The sequence below is a fragment of the Vulpes vulpes genome, chromosome 15 (genome assembly GCF_048418805.1).
Source record: "Vulpes vulpes isolate BD-2025 chromosome 15, VulVul3, whole genome shotgun sequence".
Lineage (NCBI taxonomy): Eukaryota > Metazoa > Chordata > Mammalia > Carnivora > Canidae > Vulpes > Vulpes vulpes.
Genome location: NC_132794.1, coordinates 23,737,572 through 23,756,485, shown reverse-complemented (window position 1 = coordinate 23,756,485; position 18,914 = coordinate 23,737,572). Strand labels below are relative to the sequence as shown.

At 35.7% G+C, this 18,914-nt stretch overlaps 1 pseudogene; it reads right to left on the bottom strand.

Annotated features, from left to right (window-relative positions):
- Nucleotides 1-18,914, bottom strand: part of LOC112917717 (heterogeneous nuclear ribonucleoprotein D-like) — a 94,254-nt pseudogene that overhangs the window by 50,331 nt on the left and 25,009 nt on the right.

Here is an 18,914-nt window from a genome sequence, read left to right as displayed (position 1 = left end):
CAGCTAGGATTTGTTCAAATACATATTCTGGCCCTCTGGCCCTTTCGGTGCCCTCGGGAACCCCAATTAAACGTAGTTTTTTCTTCCTCTGGCTGTCGTTTATTTCCCTTAACCTAACCTCATGGTCTTTTAATTGTTTGTCTCTTTTTTCCTCAGTTTCCCTCTTTGCCATCAACTTGTCTTCTAAGTCACTCACTTGTTCTTCCACCTCGTTAACCCTCGTGTTAGGACTTCTAGTTTGGATTGCATCTCTTTCAATTGATTTTTAATTTCTGTCTGATTGGATCTAAATTCTGCAGTCATGAAGTCTCTTGAGTCCTTTATGCTTTTTTCTAGAGCCACCAGTAGCTGTATAATAGTGCTTCTGAATTGGCTTTCTGACATTGAATTGTAATCCAGATTTTGTAACTCTGTGGGAGAGAGGGCTGTTTCTGATTCTTTCTTTTGAGGTGAGGTTTTCCTTCTAGTCATTTTGCTCAGTGCAGAGTGGCCAAAAGCAAGTATTGGGAAAAGGAGAAAAAGAGAGGAGAGAAAGAAGGAAAGAAAAGAGAAAAAGAAAAATGAAAAAAGGAAGAAAAAAAGAAGAAAAAGAGGAAGAAAAAGAAAGAAAGGGAAAAGGGTGGGGGAAGGAAACAAATCAAAAAGCAAAAACAAAACAAAACAAAAACAATAAAACACGGGGGAGTATCTTCCGATTCTGTATACTTTAAATCCCTTGACTTCCCCTGGAACTGGTCCATCTGGCTGGTCTTCTGGGGGAGGGGCCTGCTGTGCTGATTTTCAGGTGTTAGCACTTGGGGGAGCTGCTCAACCCCCTGCCTGGTGCAGGGCTCAGTGAGTGATGTTTATCCTGTTTATCCAGTGAGGCCACTGTGAGGCTCAGTCGGGTTGTTCACCCCGTGAGGCCCCAGGAGGAACAACCGCAGTGGCGGGGCCAGCTCTGCAGCCCTGGAGTCAGCTCCCGCAGTAGCTCCGGGGCTCTCAGTCTGCAGGGCCTGGAGGCTCGGGCGGGGCCGCTGATCTGCTCAGCTCGGTTCAGGAGCGTCCTCGCTGTCCTGGGCCCTCCCGGCCCCTGCCTGTCCTGGGGGAGGCCGGATCCTGGGCTGTGTCCCGGCGCCCTGTGCTCCGGGGCCTGTGCTGTTGGATTCGCGCTCCCGCCCCGCAGCTCCCTCCGCGGAGCCGCCGCCCGAGCCCCTCCGAGCTGCTCCGGGTCCCGCCGAGCGCTGCAGCCCTTAGGGAGCTCGGCGCACTCTCCGGGGCGCAGGTGCCTGTTACTGTCCCCGGGAGCCCGAGGGCATCCCCACCCTCCTGGGTCCTGCTCCACCTCCCTGCGAGCCCCTTTCCACCCAGGAAGGTCGGTGCAGCTCCTGCTCCTCCGGGACGGGGCTCTCCTGTCCTGGGGACACTCGCCCCGGCCTCAGCCCGGCTCCTCATGGGGCCCCTCCCTCTTGGAGGCCTTTTGTGTCTTTATTTCTTTTTCCCCGTCTTCCTACCTTGATAGAAGCGCGAACTCTTCTCACTGTAGCGTTCCAGCTGGTCTCTCTTTAAATCTCAGGTCAAGGATCCCTGGGTGGCGCAGCGGTTTGGCGCCTGCCTTTGGCCCAGGGCGCGATCCTGGAGACTCAGGATCGAATCCCACGTCAGGCTCCCGGTGCATGGAGCCTGCTTCTCCCTCTGCCTGTGTCTCTGCCTCTCTCTCTCTCTCACTGTGTGCCTATCATAAATAAATAAAATAAAATAAAAAAATAATAATAAATAAAATAAATCTCAGGCCGAATTTGTAGGTTTTCAGGATGATTTGAAGGTTCTCTAGGTAATTTGGTGGGGACAGGTGACTTGGGGACCCTCCTCTTCCGCCATCTCGCCCCTCCTCCACATTTAGCATTTTATTTTTTTATTATTTTTTTTTCACATTTAGCATTTTAAATAAGATTTCTTAGGGAATATAAACTATCTCTTGCCTTCCTATACATTTATCTGTCCACGTGGCATACTTTAAATTCACACATATATACATATACATATACATTTTAGTAATCATTATTAGACACTTTTAGAGAGAGTTTATTTTGTCCTAAAACTTTAATTTACATTTAATTTCTATACATTCAATTAATGATTTAACAATTATTTTTGATTAAAAATTACACATGCTCACTGTAGAAGATAGACTGCAGACTGGAAGTTACCATTGTTAATATTTCTTTTCCAACCACATCTATCAATTAACTCCTGAAACAATTGTGTTAGTAGGAAACGATTCTGAATCTCAGTGGTTTAAAACAAAAACTCATTTGGTTATTTTTCTTCAGGTCAGCTGAACCTAGCTGCTCTAGACTGAGCAGAGACAGACTCAATTATAATTAACTATAGGTCTGGTTTAGCTGATGTGTCTCTCATCCCACTTGGTCTATCTGATTATACAATGCATGTCCTCATCATTGTGGCAGAAGCATAAGATGAACTGAAGGGAAACATAGGATTCCTTTAAGGAAATTGCACATTATCATTTCTATGCATAATCTATTGAGCAAAATAAGACTAAGCCCTACATCTATTTTTCCCAATATAAATCTTAGAAAGTTAGTTTAGTAAGAGCTTCATTTTATCAAGATTAATGGAGCTAAAATTTCTAAGCAAAAATTTTTATTGAATTCAAGGAAAATGTTTTACAGTTCCCATTTATAAATCTTTTGATTGTAAGATAAACTAGTTTGCATTTATATTTTGCTACTCAGTAGACAAAACTTAATAAATTATTTCAATAGTCTGCCCTTTCATTGTAAAGAGACTGTCATACATGTAATTAAATATGAGTATGAGATATCATCACCTTACAAAATTTAATAATTAAATCATCTTTCTATGGAAGCAAGTATCATAAGCGGTTTGGTTTTATTAGTAGTAATGTTAACTTTAAATATGTGAAGTCATTTGTGCTTGTCTCCATGATACAAAATATAGCTCTTACGGGTCTTCAAAATTTATCTCTTAGCTCATATATATATATATCCTTTAGGTTTTTTAGAGTTTGACTGACTGAAATAAATAACTTTGATATGACTAGAAATTCAGTTCTGCATGTAGTTATCAACTAAGATTTTTAAGACAGTACTTTGTATTGTAGGACAAATGAAAAGTTACCTAGATGGAAATTTCTATATATTGAAAATGTATGTGGGGGTGATTATTCCTTCATTTTCAAATAACTTGGACTTTATATCCTATGATCAAATATTTTACTGTTTGCTTTACTAACAGGTCTAGAGGTTGGAAGCCCAAGATCAAGATGCCAGCATAGTCAGGTGAGGGCCTTTTTGTGAATCTCAGACTTTTTAGTTATAACCTCACATGGCAATAGGAGGGCTAGGGAGTTCTGAAGGGTCTTTTTACAAGAGCATTAATCTCATTCATGAAGACTTCACACTCATGACCTCCCCCCCCCCCCCTTAATGATTTGTTTATTTACTTGAGAGAGAGTGAGCGAGTAGGGGAAGGAAGAGGGAGGGACTCTTAAGCAGACTCCCTGCTGAGTGTGGTGCCAGAAGCAGATTGCTAACTCCTAACTGTGAGATCATGAACCAGTTTAAACCAAAAATCTGATGATCAACCAGCTAAGCCACCCAAGTGCCCCATTAAAGGCCCTATTTTCCATAGGCATCAGGATTTCAACATTACATTGGCACCAGAATTTCAACATACTAATTTGGGAGGACACAAACTTTTGGACCATAGCAAATGTATACTTAAAATCTCTTATTGGTGACACTTTTCACTGCAGTCTTCCACTGTAGGACAGAAAGCTTGCTCAGATATATTTCTTCATCCTTTGCTGGGCAGTGCAACTCACAGAAAATCGTTTAGTGGGAGAAAAAAAGTGAGCTCTGAGTTATACGAGAAAAAGTAAAGTAGACCGGGAAAATCTTATAAATTGTTTATAATCAATAAAAGTAATGGCCTATATTAATCCATTCTTGAGTTAGACAATCTATGTGACAACTGGTGGTTTTATCAGGAGAAAGCCATATGTATATTAAACTCTGAAGCTTTATTACACTAATGTCATAGATTATGGATTCCATAATTCCAATTATGGAATTGCTTTGATACAAGTCTAGTCTTAATGATGTCTAAGTTCACACTGATATCTACCTGATGTCACAACTACCTGAAATTTCTTTTTAAGATTTTATTTATTTATTCATGAGAGACACAGAGAGATAGAGAGAGAGAGGCGGAGACACAGGCAGAGGCAGAAGCAGGCTCCATGCAGGGAACCTGACATGGGACTTGATCCTGGGGTCCCCAGGATCAGGCCTTGGGCTGAAGGTGGTGCTAAGCTACTGAGCCACCCGGGCTGCCCAACTACCTGAAATTTTAATGTCAGCTCATGATCTATGTGCTTTCTTGTGGTGTGTGCAAGTTTCTGTAATATTTTTTATTAATTTTTTTAAATTTAAATTTTGTTAGTTAACATAGGGTACTGGAGTAGAATTCAGTGATTCATCACTGACATACAACACCCAGGGCTCATCACAATAGCCCTCCTTAATACCCATTTAGCCCATCCCCCACCCACCTCTGTCTATCATCCTTCAGTTTGTTCTCTATCTTAAGAGTCACTTGTGGCTGTTTTTATCTCTCTCTTTTTTTCTTTTCCCCCTTTCCATATGTTCATCTGTTTTCTTCCTGGCATTATACTTATGAGTGAGATTGTATGGTATTTGTCTCTTTCTGACTTATTTCACTTAGCATAATACACTGTAGCTCCATCCATGTCTTTGCAAATGGCAAGATTCATTCTTTTTGATGGCTGAGTAATATTCCAGTGTGTGTGTGTGTGTGTGTGTGTGTGTGTGTGTGTGTGTATCACATCTTCTTTATCCATTCATCAGTTGATGGATATTTGGGCTCTCTCTATAATTTGGCTCTCCTTGATAATGCTGCTATAAACATCGTGGTGCATATATGCCTTCAAATCTGTATTTTTGTATCTTTGGGCGAATACCTAGCAATGCAATTACTGGATCATATAGTAGTTCTATTTTTAATATTTTGAGGATTCTCTATATACTGTTCTCCAGAGTAACCACTATGGTGCACCAGTTTGCATTCCCACCAACTTCACAAGATAGTTTCCTTTTCTCCACATCCTCACAAACACCTATTGTTTCCTGTGTAGTTAACGTTAGCCACTCTGAGAGGTGTGAGGTGATATATTCTTGTAGTTTTGATTTCTATTTCCCTGATGATGAGTGATGTTGAGCGTCTTTGCATGCTTCTGTTAGCCATCTGGATGGCTTCTTTGGAAAAATATCTATTCATGTCTTCTGCTCACTTCTTAACTGGGTTATTTGCTTTTTGGGTATTGAGTTTGATAAATTTTTTGTAGATTTTGGATACCAACCCTTTATATGCCATTTGTATATTTCTTTTAAGATTCTTTTGTCAGAGGAATCAAATAAGGTTATTGTGATTTTTAGTCTAGTTGAATTGGTTCATTAGCTGTATGATATATTTAAATGGGAGTTATAAAAAGTTGTATTTCAAATGAAATATTCAATGCAAAGATGTGCTTTTACTATCAATTAGGAGACAACCTAATATGTTTCCAATTTCTATTTCATATGTTCTGAATGATGAATGTCTTTTTCTGCTTAATTTAATGTCTTTTAGACAGTGCTTTGCAAAATTTCTTTAAGGAAATCAAAACAATTATCCAAATCTATATGAAAGGTTTCTGAGGCTTTTCTTTTGTCAGTCTGATATTCTCATTTTCACTATAATTTTGCTTCAAACCACTAAATATTTTCCCCAAATATATCCTTCATTTTATCTCTTTTTATATGAAAAATTCTTATCCATGCTAGTATTGTCAAATAAAAAAAAAAATGGTAAGAAAGCAAAATGCTCTAAAATTACTTCATTATTCTTTTAACTCTTCTGTTTACTGTGCCAAAGTGATAAACATAGTCATTTTTTTAACCTAGCATATATTTCTAGAAGCATGAGATCTTTCAAATTTGACCAGCTCCTCTTAAAATGGTTTGACCCGTCTTAAAATTTGAACAGTGCTGCTTTCTGCCAAGACCTTGATTGAGCAATGAGCCCTGCAGGTTTTTGGTTATGTTGTGGGTTTGCTCTGGCCCTTGAATCAGCAGAATCAGGCCCCTCATTTACTTAATTTTCATACACCCATTGTGAGAAGTGATGATTAGTTTTCAACTCTTGTCAAGATAATATAATTTAGAAATTTACCTTTAAGTTTATTGACAACTATTTTTAGTTTCCATTGGCTGTAGGATCAGTATGAACATTAATATTTTAAAGACAATAAATGTAGGGAGGATAGATATTTTATTTATTTATTTATTTATTTATTTATTTATTTATTTATTTTTAGGATAGATATTTTTAAAGTTTTCGTTTTTTTGGGTTTTTGTTTTGTTTTTTTAAGAGATAGTGAGAGTATGAGCAGTGGGAGGGGCAGAGGGAGAGGAAGCAAGAGAATCTCAAACAGGCTCCAGGCTCATCACAGACTGGATGTGGGGCTCAATCTCACAACCCTGAGATCATGATGTGAGCTTAAATCAAATGTCGCACCCTTACTAGATTGAGCCACCCAGGTGCCCCAGGATGATAGATATTTTTAGCCTAAAGGTGACACAGAAAGACATACAATCTCCATCATTCCCTTCTCAAATTTTAAATTCCTTATTCCCTTTAAAAGTATAGTTATGTTTCTTAAGGCAAGTAAATAGCAGTCAATTATAATCTTTTAATAAAATTATGCCTAAATTAAATGTAAAAAACATAGCTTCTCATACTTTAAATGACACTAATCTCATATATTATATACAACCCTTTGTGTCTTACATAAATACATATGATGTCCTCCATTGATCTCCAAGTCCTAGGATTAATGCCTTTTGCAATCCCTTCTTTAATACGGGCTAAAGCTAGTAGTTTGCTTCTGGTCAGTATATCACAGCAGAAATGAAAGGTTACCACTTCCATGATCAGGCTGTACAGGAATGAATTTCTCTTGCGGTGTATGCTATTTGATCCTAGGGATGTATGCTCAAAGATATTTGCTGGCTCATTCCCATGAACATTATTTCCCTGCTCCTATTAGGGGATGGTTATATACAATTTAATAGTGAAACTAAGAAGAATGAATAGATGCTTACTCATGCTACTATAAAATAGAATCCTAGTTTGTCAATAACTCGCAGACCTGAGTCTGTCCACAGTCCAAGAGATTATCATAGAGGAAGGTTTTCTTAAATGTAGTCTTCCTATAAGAAACTGAAACAATTTCTTAGTTTGCTATCAGTAAAGGAAAATATTCAGACATGCAGTGATCTTTAGAATAGTAGTTGTTTATTATTATGATAGATTCTAGGGGTCCCCATCTGTTAGTGAAGATGTAAATGATAATTGGTATGTTATCCATATCTGCTTCATGGTGGGCCCAGGGTACCTAAAACTAAAATAATCCCCTGATATTTTCTCTAACCTGGAGGGTATTTGGAATGGATAATTTTGCAACAGGACACCACTCCTCCCCGCTCTCCACCCCCCCCCCCCCACAGTGGTGCCCTGACTTTTGTAGTGTGTATTTTATGGTGGGGGGGGGGGGAAAGGACCAAAGCCCAGTAAATTCCCTTCCTCTAAAAAGTAATCAATAAAAATAATTGTCTCTTGTAGAGGATTAAAGAGATTATCAACTCAAACACTTGCAAGAAGTACTGATATGGATTTCTATTTCCTCCTCTTATTTTTGAATTTGTCAGTTTGCTCAGGAAGCTGACCCATTCTAGTCCTCATCTTAGCTGACCTTTCAGCAGTTTTTATCATAGTTCATATTCCTTCATCCTTGAAACTGTATTTTCTTATGTTTTCCCAAATCCTGTACTTCTTTTTCCTTCTACATCCTACATTGTTCCCTCTTATCTTTTTCTGTTTCCTCATCGCTTCTCAATCCTCTGATTTTTTTTTATAAATTTATTTTTTATTGGTGTTCAATTTGTCAACATACAGAATAACACCCAGTCCTCATCCTGTCAAGTGCCCACCTCAGTGCCTCTGATTTTTGACTAGGCTTTGTTCTACCACTTCCTGCTTCCTCCAACAAAACTCCAAGTTCTGATGTTTCATCCCACTTGATGGCTTTAATTGCCATCCACATGTTGATGACTCCCAAATTTATAACTTCAGGCCACCCCTTTCCTCTAAATTCTAGGGGGGTATGCTTGCTTGCCTACTACACACCTTCACTTAGACATCCAATTTGCAACTCAAAATTCTCATGCCCAACAGTGAACTCTTGATCTTCACTATCACCACTCCAAACCTGTGCTTTCTCAGTGTTCTCTCCAGTTAAGGATGACAAATTCATCCTTCCCCTTTACTCATTTACTCATGGAAATACCTTGGAATTCTTGGCTTCATTTTTCCTCTCATATATTATATCCAAAGAGTCAGTTAATATCTTGGCTCTGACCTAAATACACCAAAGTATTTTCTGAATCTAGCTGCCTTTCTCTGCTCCACTATCACCCTGATCCCAGATCACCCAGAAAGATGATCTTCATCTTTCAGCTGGAGTTACTGAGACTTCTAACTGGTTTCACTGTTTCTAATCTTTCTTACCCCTCTTCAGCCTCTAAAGTCTATTTGGAACAGAGAAGTGAGAATAATCTTTTTTCAAAAAATCCAGCAGATTTTGCCTTCCACTTCAGGGTCTTATTTATTGATTGTCTATCTCCTCCACACAACTCTCCTGCTTACATTTTTTAGTCCGTTGGTCACTTTCTCTAAAATAGCCATTCCCACTCCAATATTGCCTGCCTTCCCACTCTACATTTTTCCCTAGCAATGATTAACATCTGTCACACAGTATGTTTTATTTATTCTATTTTCTATGTTCCTATGCTAGAATGAGTAAGAACCATATCCTTCTGTGATTATAATGCAGAAATGTCTATGAAAAAAATACATAACTTTTTCGACAAATGCCTAGGAAAGGATGGTGTCAGCCAAGTTCATCCAAAGGTGTTAAGTAGCAGCATCTATGTAGCCAGGCCGTGGTCAGTGTTTGGGGACAGGGGTAAATATTATTTTTAAGTATTATAGGTAATACTAAGTATTATATTTGTATTATTTAGTTGTTTAAAACCCATACTTAGGGGCACCTATGTGGCTCAGTCGGTTAAACATCTGCTGTGGCTCAGATCATGATCTCGGGGTCCTGAGACTGAGCCCTGCATCAGGCTCCCTGCTTGGTGGGGAGTCTGCTTCTCTCATCCCCTCTACCCCTCCTCCTGCTCATACTCTCTCCTGTGGAAGTTCTCTCTCTAATAAATAAATAAAATCTTAAAAAAAAAAAAAAAAAACCCATACTTAGAACTCTGGTTAGCATAGAATACAACAATTTTGTTGAACACATTATTACAATTTAAAATAATTTGAGGGTAGCCCGGGTGGCTCAGCGTTTTAGCGCCGCCTTCAGCCCAAGGGTATGATCCTGGAGACCTGAGATGGAGTCCCACGTCAGGCTCCTGCATGGAGCCTGCTTCTCCCTCTGCCTGTGTCTCTGCCTCTCTCTCTCTCTCTCTCTCTGTCTCTCTCTATGTCTCTCATGAATAAATAAATTGAAAAAAATCTTTAAATAAAAAAAATAAAATAATTTGAATTTTAAAAATTAATTTATAATGATGAATTTCCCAAAAAAGAGCAGAAATATTGCTGATTTATTTTAATCTTCCTTGATTTCTGAGGAATATGAGTGTTATATGCCCTGTTATAAAATTTCAGTCTGTATCTTGTAAAGAAAAAAATGTATATTAACAACATAGTTATTTTTGAAGATTTTATACTGTATAGTTTTCTTTATTTCCTAGTGCTCAACTCTGCTCCTTTTTTCCCTCTTGGATCAACTATTACAATTGTTTTTAAAGCAATGTTGAAAACCTGTGGAGTACTAAGCGTTTTTCTCAAGTTAGAGGTAAGATTGTCTATTTTATCAGCCAGTGCCAGTCCCAGTTGCTATGAGATATATTTCAAAGCTGATGTAAGCCTATGTATATGCTAACTGAAAAACTGTATTTGCCTTTTTCTCAAATGGAATTTTTCTGAGTTTAAAATGAACTAATTTTAAATATCCTGCCTAGATACAATTTCAAAGATGCATACTTATTACCCTCATGTGAAAACGGAAAGCAAAAGCATGCAGAGTATACAAAAGTGTTATCTTTTAAGTTACTTTTTCATTCTTCTTTTTACCTTTTTAAGAAATGATTCCCTGTGGTTATACAGAAAAAAGTGAATATCCAAACACAGTAAGATTCAGTAAGATGCAAAAAATGATTCTAGGCATTCAACATCTGTCTCTTTGTAGGCTTTCAAAATAATTATGTAGGTATCTGCAGCATTGCTTTTCATTTGGTAGGTTTTCTTCAAATTTGGCTACGGTGCACTGAGTTTTTTTTACCAGATGGCCATTTGTTAGTGACTTAGTAAAATGTTGATTTAGAAAAAATGTTTGTCAGTGCATAGTTAATGCCAGAAATACAAATTTCAGTGTTGAATAACATGTGATATAAGCTGAAATTTGTATATGATATAGAATTTTAAAAATAATCAGCAATTCTTAATTTTTTATTATTCTGTTGGGAAAGTTAAATGTTATATAGACATAAATTAGGATAATTCTGTTAACTGTGAAACAAATTGGACCTTGTAATTTAGAAGAAGAGTCAATGTATAAATTCAAATATACTATAATCTATGTATCTGTATCTATATCCATATGAATTGTTTATCTAAATATTCTATGACCCGAATTGAATATAATTATCCCTCCTTTGGTGCAAATAGACGTTTGACTTCAGGTAGATATACCAGTTGAAATTAGCTAGGCTTTACTGTAAAAATCTCATTTAAATCTCATGATTTAAATAAGTTTATTTTTTTGCTCATTCTACATGTCTTGTATGTGTCATCAAGGATTCTTCATTAATGTGGCTAGATTTAGCAAATAAAAATAAAGGGTACTCAGATGTTAAATTTCAGATGAACAATGAATGCCTTTCATTGAATGCCATGAAATAGGATCTATTTCTATAGGATCCCAAATTGTATAAATACATGATATACTTCTAACTTTGTCATTGATGTTATCTAAAAATCAAATTTTACTAGGCATTCAGCATTTTATCTGACAACTCTACCTTGAGAATCAGGCTAACACAACAGCAACAATCCCAGATATTGCTAGTTTTAGCAGGGGAAAGGGAATCTTGGAGTTTCCAGATTGGAAGGCAAATGTCAGATCTCTCAATCTCATCACATTTTCTTTTTCTTGTGCCATTACGGGCTATCCAGGAGAGTGTTAATATTTTTTCCCATCTCTTATTTTACATAAATTAATTCAATTTCCAGGAGTCTTCCACAGGTTTACAACCAGTATGTGATAATAGTCTTTGGGAGAGTACATTGAGAAGAACATGCTTCAATATAATTATATTTTATTTATTTTTTATTAAAAATGAAAAAGTATTTTTTTTTTCTATCTCAGTAAGTATGGTTAAGAAAGATATAAAGCTTTTGGTCATATCTATGTGATTATATGCTATATTAGTTAAAGGGAATTTTTTAAATTACATAATTATACCAAATGTCTATTAAGTTTAAGAATGAAAGAAAATAAAATAGGATGGATAGACATCTTGGCTAATAAGAAGAAACACTGCTGGAATAATTCAATTGTGCATACTTTTTAAAACTGTTACTGAAAACTATTTTTTTAAAAAAGCAGTGTCCCTATGTCTATTTTTATTTAGAACAAGTCTTGGGTTAGAAAGATTTAGAGCATCTGTTGTTTCATTATTTCAACATTTCTTAAGAAATATAGCTTGATATTGAATATATATTGTCACTCTCTCCCATAAGGGAAATATCAAATTATGAATTTATAATAAATAGCTACTTGAAGTTAATAACATACACTATCTATACATTCTAATAGTAGAGCAGATTAGGCTAATTTCAATAATGGATATTTTGATTGAATATGGGAGACTGTATTAAAGAAATTTTTAAAAATATTCAAATGTAATTAAATCTGAATGTGTTTTTTAGTTTGGGATGTTGAAATACTGGTGTGCATGAAGAATACAAGTGATGTAGATAAACAGGATGAGTTAACCAACATTCCAAGAATGTTTTAAACTATGTCTGTAATTTGTTCTTTCATTGGAAACACATCCGTTGATGTTTCTATTTACTTGTTTTTGCATGGAAATCGAGAATTTATCATATGGCTCAAGAACTTTCTATCCCTGAATTTGGAACTTCTATCATATGGCTCAAGAACTTTCTATCCCTGAACTTGGAACTTCTTCTCCTTTTTCGTTTTCAGGGTGCTTTGGCATTATTGAGTATTACTAAGTGGGGTGATAAGGATTTGAGACTTTGCTATAGGATCTAAAGATATCTGTTATCTTTGTGGGTAGTAATTTTTGTATTATTAATTTTGTTGGAAAAAAAAGAAGAGACGATTGTGGAACATATGCTTAGTCCATTTGTACTGCTATAACAAAATGCCACAGACTGGATCGCCTATAAACAAAAGAAATTTCTCTCTCACACTTCTAGAGGCTAGAAAATCCAAGATCAAGGCAGCTGCAGATGTGGCATATGGTCAGGGCCTGCTTCCTGATTCATAGACAGTGTCTTTTTGCTGTGTCCTCACATGACAGAAGGGGAGATAGACATCTCTTGGGCCTCTTTCATAAGGGCATTAATCCCATTTATACATTTTTAGGACTCAATCTCCTTAAAAACCCCACCTCCAAATACCATCCCACTGGGTATTAGGTTTCAACATGTGAATTCTGGGGAGTTAAAAACATTCAGTTTATAGCAATCTCTTACGTAAAGATACCAGTATTGTTAATAGCAATTATTTACATATTAGGGCTATGTTTGACTTTCAAAACCTTATTGTTAGTATTAAAACATCTTTAAATCAAATGCAAGCTTTAATATATATATATATATTATATATATATATTCTTTGATTTCTTAACATCATATTATGCTTATCATAAAATAAAACAATTTACCAGAAACTATGTGATTTGATTATATTCTTATTGTAGTATATAATCTCTTATTATTATCATTATTGACATCATCAACATTGTGGGAATCAAGGCTGTGGAAAATCAAGAAAAAGCTGCACAGTAGAAGTTCTACCAATGAAAGAACTCTCTCTATAGCTACATCCCCGTCTTATACAAACCATGAGCAGTTGTTAAGATTAAATTGTTAAGGGTAGCAATTAAATATACATAACATCAAATAAGTACTAACTAGTATTTTCCCCTTCCATCCTAGCATTTTACTGGCAACCATAGAAAGGATTTGTGCCATATTAGACTTAAGAAAAGAGGAAGGATAATTTACACAAACTTGAGATGCCATCTAGAATAATTACACTTACTTTATTAAAACAGAGAATAAAAGTATTTAAATAAATATATTTTATCAATTCATTTGACATGTGTATTTCTATGGTTAATATTGTAATGTACTGGCAGCTGATGACAGCTTAAAAGTGTTCTAGAATGCCATTCTAGCTTGCATAATTTTGTACATGTTTTATAACAGCATTCCAAAATGCTCCCCACCAGAAGAAATGGCATTAAAAATTTAAAAACTTAGCATAATACCCTCCAGTTCCATCCACGTTGAAGCAAATGGTGGGTATTTGTCTTTTCTAATGGCTGAGTAATATTCCATTGTATACATAAACCACATCTTCTTTATCCATTCATCTTTCGATGGACACCGAGGCTCCTTCCACAGTTTGGCTATTGTGGCCATTGCTGATAGAAACATCGGGGTGCAGGTGTCCAGTGTATGTTCTCATTCATTTGGGGAATATGAATAATAGTGAAAGGGAATATAAAGGAAGGGAAAAGAAATGTTGGGAAATATCAGGAAGGGAGACAGAACATAAAGACTCCTAACTCGGGGAAACGAACTAGGGGTGGTGGAAGGGGAGGAGGGCGGGTGTTGGAGGGGAATGGGTGACGGGCACTGAGGTGGACACTTGATGGGATGAGCACTGGGTGTTTTTCTGTATGTTGGTAAATTGAACACCAATAAAAATTAATTAAAAAAAATTTAAAAACTTTGCCACCCATAATCTTTACCACAAATCTGAGAAATACAAATCATAAAAGGATGTGGTCTCTATTTATAGGTTAGTAAATCAAAACCAAGAGACAGGCTGGAAGGCTTGTTAAAAAAAGTAACATTATTTAATAAGAGAATGATCATTAAAATAGTCGTGTCTAATGTGATTTCCACTTAAATAAATTATACCTTTACATTTCTCAGGTAAAAGATAAATCTTTGACTTCAATTTGTTTCATCTTTCAGCCACTTTTCATGGAAACTCAGTTTGGGCCTGTCAATAAGTAAGCCAAGATTTAAGGTTCTAAATACTCAACAGAGATGTAATGTCTGTGACTAGGGATGACAAAACCTCCCCAAAGGCTCAGGTCTTATCATCTCCAAGCAATCACCTGGAATAAAAGGCATTATACACACCCCTTGAAGCTGTGACAATTTGTTTAAATCACAGAATGTGTTATCATCAAAGAACAGTTCAAGAAAAAATATGAGTAATGCCTTAAAAAATTCTAGTTATACAAAATATAAAAATAGACAATAATTTTCAAATGCTGAGAACTTAATCCAAGTAATATTTCTTAATGTGCCTTTCCTTTCTTATTCATTTCCTTTATGCCTTTTACCTCCTCAAGGTATTTCTCCTTCCTAAATATCATGAACATGTAACTACTGCCGTAGTTCCCCCTTATCTGTGAGGAATATGTCCCAGGACCCCAGGGGATGCTAGAAACCGTGGATAGTACTGTACCCAATATATGCCATGTTTTTCCTAGACATACATACCTGTGATAAAGTTTAGTTTATAAATTAAGCACAATGAGAGATGAACTAATTAAAAAAATACAACATACTGTAATAAAAGCTGCATAATGTGGTCTCTCTCTAAATATCCTACTGTACTGTACTCATCCTTCTTCTTGTGATGATGTGAGATAATAAAATGCCTACATGATGAGACTAAGTGAGATGAATGACATAGGCATTGTAATGCAGCATTCTGGCACTATATCAGGAGGATCATCTGCTTCCGGACCACAGCTGACTATGGGAAACTGAAGTCATGGAAAGTGAAATGTTAGATATGAGAGAACAACTGTACTTCTTAATCCTATGCCTTTTATCATTTAATGACTGTTTCTACCTGAAGTTTTGTTTGCTTTGCTATAGTCCCCTGATTCTCCTGTATTAAAACCTGCCAACCATTATTGGAAATGAAAGACCTATCTTGGAAGCACCTGGGAGCAGCTAAGGAATGGAAATGAGCAGGTAAATAGAAACCCCAAATAGAATTCAGACAGTATGAAGGGAGAAACAGGAGCAGTGGAAGGAGAATCACTAGAATTTTCATGCATTAGTAGTTAATACCTTTTATCTTGTTCATGATTATTTATGCTCCTCGTCTTTCAAATTTATATGTTTAGTTCAGATTACCATTTCTCTGCCACAATGTCAATCTATTTATTTTTCCATTGGGGTATAATAAAATGTTCAAAGTGAACATCATGAAATACTCCTTCAACACCAATCTGATCTTCTCATCACTTTCTATTTTCCATGGAAACCACCAGTGACATCCTGTTGTACAATCCAGATTGCAATATTCACTTTTGATATCTCACCAACTCCAACACCCATGTTTATCTCCCCTCATGTCCTGTCAATTTAATGTCCATATCTCTTCAGGACATCCATTTTCTCAATATTTACCATTACCACCCTAAGTACCACCATCTCATTTAAATTATACATTAGCTTCCCAGTTGATTTTTTTTTCTGAATTACTATTAGCTCCTCCTAGTATATTATCCATGTTTCTTCAAAGGTGAACTTCTTTAAAAGAATAAGATATTTCAATGGTTTCTCATTTTATTAGGATAAATAATTTTAACAAGGTCTCCAGTGCCAAGTGATCTAATTCTTGTCCACCTCTGCCACATGATTCTGTGCTTCCTCTACCTTTTGATCCCTACAATATAGTAAGGAATAAGGTTCTTTGGAGTTACAAGCCCTCTTTTTTCATTTTTCTAGAAGGCATTTTAATTCCTTCTGTTACAGGATCATTATCTACTAGGTTTCTTCTGTCAGGAATGCTCTCACTTATTCATTCTCATTATAATTAAGAAATCTAAAGGAAGAAAGAGTTAGTTGAGCCAGATGAAGTAGTTAAACATATGCTCAAGTTATTAACTGAATGGAACTAGTGGCTTTGAGACTTTCTTAACCTAGAATTATGATAAGAGCAATTTTCATATAAATGGAGACTGTTGTATTTAAGTATAATGGATTCTCAACAAATAATTTTTCTGATGCTCTAAAAATGAGAAAATAGAGGAAAGAGGCTCAATTTGAGAGAGAAAATATTTAATTTGTAGAAAATGCTTTTAAAAGCCATTTCATTTGTTAAAATAAAAATATCAAATGAACTATCCATATAATTCAGGCAATGTATATTCTTTCATTTGCCCAGAAAATTATTGTAAACTATTCTCTGCTAAAACAATTACCTGAAACATAATTTCAGTTATATTTTAGAGTTCATATGAAAACTCTTGGAGTTATTCTACAAGGACATATTCAAATTTAGTTCCAGGGATGAGGATATTTGGTTTCAGTTGTATTTTAGAAAAAGGGGATTGGTTAGATGACCTATGGAGACCCTTCAAGCTCTATAATTTTATGAGTTAGTTTCTTCCTTCTTCATGAAATTCAATCAATTTAACTTACAGTTCTAGTCACAGGAATAAGAAACATGAAGTCTAGGGTCTTTGGAAAGGGCTTTGCTATTGACCAAATTTTTGACCCTTGGCAAATTGTTAAGTTCTCTTTCTCTGTTTTCTTTAAATAGCACTTCCCAAAAGTACTCTTTAGGGCTGTTTGACATATTAATTAGATAACATATAAAAGTCACTATAGTAATGTTAATTGTCTTCTAATGAGTGAAGGAAAGTTTGTGTTTCCCTCTTCCAAAGCACGACTATTTTTTTCTTTATTTTGCAAAAGCACAATAAAACATATATATAAGTTTAAATAAGAGTTCATTCAAGAAAAGTGTAACTACTGTCAATATATGCAAAGCACTATGCTAGATACTAGGGGCCTTGTTTCAAACAAGTATTCTGATTGACTGTCATTTGGGTTTACATCTCAGTGGAGGATATTACAATTTGGGTTCCATAAAGGACAATGTGAATGAAAGGCTTCAGGTAGCAAAGAATATGTTCAAATAAAAGAAGACTCTGTGACTAAAATACAAACAGAAAAGAGAGAAGAACAGATGTGGGATGAAAAGTGGTCTTCAATTTTTCTTTGAATGCACACATCTTTTAAAACTATTAAGTATCCATCCATATTACATAAATATTTACTTACTTAAACTGGTTACTGTCTAAGTACAAGCACTAGTAGTGTAAGTTATCAAAATATACTCACATAATAAAATTTAATACAATGAAACAAAATAAAGGAGACAGTAGGAACTTGTGTGTTAAATGTGCATAACACTAAATTTAATATATTTTTCAATTTAAAAAATATAGAGAAGCTTAATCTTTTTCTTCCAGCCCTAGATGGATTATCTTTGTTCCCTTTTGTAGCATATACTCTACTAGAGAGATCAGCGGGAAAGAGCAAGGGGGAGAGATCATGCAGATCTTTCTAATCCAAGGAACAATTGTAGCTTTATTTCATTTGCAATAGAAACCTCAGTGAAAGTTTTAAAACACTGAAATAAGGAAATTGATTTGCATTTTCAAAGTTAAAATGCTGATTCCTATGAATGAAACAAAAATTAAGTTTAAGACCGAAGAAAGGAAAACAGTTTGATAGCTATTGCAGAAGTTTAGTTAAAATAAGAAGGAAACTTCAAGTAGGATGTTGCCATAAAAATGGAGAGAAGTAAAAAAAAAAGTCACCAATAGAGAAGGTAAAAGAGTCAGGAATTGATGATATATGTGATGTTCATGATATATGGGAAGAAGTAAAATGGGTTTGAAAATTGTTGAATATTTGTGCTGTTGCTTAATTTTTTTAAAAAGCAGGAAATACTAGGCCAGAGTCACTTTCCTAGAATAAGATACAGTGAAGAGAGAATATTAGCTCTGTTTTGCACATGTTAATTTTTGGGATGCTAATTAAAAATCCTCATGCAGCTCTCCAGCATAAATAGATAAATGGATCTGAAGATGCAAATTTGAACCAACAGGGCTTCTGGACAAAGATGAAAATGCACATCAAAACTAAAATGAGACACCACCTCACAGCTGTTAGGATGGCTGATATCAGAAAGACAAGAGATAACAGATGCTGGCAAGGATGTGGATACAAGGAATCCTTGCACACACTTAGTGGGATGCAAACTGGTACACATCTTTTTCATTTTTACCCAAATTTTTTTGAAAGTTATTGTTTTTGGGTTTTTATCATATATGTGATTGGATCTGAAAGATTTAGATTAATGTTATATTTTTATATTTAAGGATAAAGTATAAATGTTAAGGCCCCAATAGTTCAGAGGTGCTGTGCGTTAAATCCAACCCCAAAGTCTTAGAAACTGCAAGGAATACTATAATCCATGTCCCTAAACTGTCTCATGCTGACCTAATTTTTCCTTGTGCATTCTGTATGATAAAGCATGTGAGTAATTACTCCTTTTTAATTAGTATTTTATAGTTAATATAAGTCTTACAATATAAGCTATATAAGTTTGT